At 35.2% G+C, this 1,972-nt stretch overlaps 1 long non-coding RNA gene across 1 annotated transcript in view; it reads right to left on the bottom strand.

Moving 5' to 3' along the window:
- Positions 1–210: 210 nt before the first annotated feature.
- Positions 211–1,972, bottom strand: part of LOC102485467 (uncharacterized) — a 21,535-nt gene continuing 19,773 nt past the window's right edge. The window contains exon 5 of the long non-coding RNA XR_335233.3: positions 211–1,057. This is a non-coding gene — a long non-coding RNA (uncharacterized LOC102485467). The remainder of the gene's footprint in view (positions 1,058–1,972) is intronic.

Genomic DNA, 1,972 nt, shown 5'->3' with positions numbered 1-1,972 from the left:
TTTTCTCTATGAAAATGTTATTTAAATAAATACTTTGCTAGAAGATACATGCTTTCACCAGTGAAAGACAGAAAGATAGAGAGGAAAAGTGAGAAAACATCATTATTTAAATAAATATTTTGCTAGAAGATATATGCTTTCACCAGTGAAAGACAGAGAAAGATAGAGAGGAAAAGTGAGAAAACATCTTCCAGGGGGGACAGTCATGCTGTAATCCCTTCCACTTCATCTCTTCCTTTGGAACTCGGCACATATGTCCACGTGCCTGGCAAGATTTTCAAGCCACCAGGTCCAGCACTTGAACTACAGCACTTGAACTACACAGTTGGCCATGTGGGATCCAGCTGCCTCAACCACCATGCCGTTGTTCCAAAAATATTCTTCTATTAGAATTCTTACCTTTAAAAGATAGGTACAAACCTCATTGAATTTAGTCTTCAGGCTACACATCAAGCAGCTTTTTGTAAACTAAGTTTAAAAATATAGTATTTATTATATGAGAAGTGATCACACAGAGAAATCAAATTCAAACAAGAGACTCATAATTCCGAGGCAGTAAATATTTTTGCTCTCTAAAGGATAGCTGAAGACTTCCAGGTTTTTATAGAACCATATATCCATTTTATACCCCAGATTTAGAAAGTGTGATCTGAGATTTCTGATAAGGATGTATGAAGAGCTGACAGAAGCCACACTTGATGCCACTGCTAAATTGAAGATCATCATTCTCTTGCCTTTGAAGGATGGAAACGAAGCAATATCTATCTCAACCTGTATCTTCTGTGAGTCAAACCAATGTCATGTATCCAACTATGTAACACATTTCAGGAAACGACAGTCTTGCTGCTGGAGGCTAAGCCGTTGTGACTATATTTCTGGCTGGAGAGGGTTGGTTTATTTTGTAAAGCCATTTACTCTTGCCAGATTCTGCCGTCCTGCAGTCTGATATAAACTACACGTTCTGAAATTGGTAATGGGAAATAAGACTTGGTTGTGGGCCCCCTGCATATCAAAAGTCTTGTGTATATGTGTATCCTTTGACCCAGGAATTTTGCTCCTGTAAAGATAATGGAAATAATTATTTTAATAAACATAAAATTATGTGGATCTTCATTTCAGAATGATTTTCAAAAATACACAGAAAAGTCATCCTCAAAGTATTCAAAAATGAAAGTAAAATGTTCCCCAGATGTGTGATAAATAAAAGACTACTTTGCAATCTCAATAAAAGTGATATTCTAAACATATTTATTCACATGGAGAATATTCACATAATAGTCACATGAGAAAGAGAAACAAAATGTAGGTTCAATATGATCCCATTTTTTCTTGAAAAAATATGTAAATATATACATTGAAAAATAGTCATTTTGCTGGAAATTAGAATTATAATTAAATTTGATTTTCTCTTTTTCTTTTCCTATGTCTTCTAACTTTATGCAATTACTATCAATTACTCGTATAATTTTTTAAAAATCCAAGTGTCTAAATTAGTGCTAACAGAAAAAGAAAAATTAATGTGCAAAATAGAGAAATTTTCTTCTTGTTCTCTCTTCTGTAGCTTAAAATATCCAACACAGAGAAACCCACAATAAGCACATTAGAATTAAAATAATCCACAATAAGAACTAAACAAATAAAGGTAAAATTATGTCACCTCTGACCCATTTAAATTAGTGTAAATGTATAGTTTATCATTTTTTTAAATCACTAGGTTGAGAGGAAAGATTAAACATGTTCACATCTGACTTTCTTGCTAAATTTCTGGGGGGGGTGTCTTCTTTTTTGGAGAGGTTTTTTTTTTTTTTTTTTTCGCTATAGGGGGGGGGCGCTCGCCAGACAGACAGAGAGAGACATAGAGACAGAAAGCGAGAAATCCCCCCCCGGGGGAATGGTCATGCCGCAATCCCTTCTCCTCCATTCTCTCTCAGGATCTTGGGCACGCACGCACACGCGCCTGGCATGAGTTTTA

This window comes from Tupaia chinensis, unplaced genomic scaffold, assembly GCF_000334495.1.
Source record: "Tupaia chinensis unplaced genomic scaffold, TupChi_1.0 Scaffold000362_1, whole genome shotgun sequence".
Classification (NCBI taxonomy): domain Eukaryota; kingdom Metazoa; phylum Chordata; class Mammalia; order Scandentia; family Tupaiidae; genus Tupaia; species Tupaia belangeri.
This window is presented reverse-complemented; position numbering and strand designations above follow the sequence as displayed.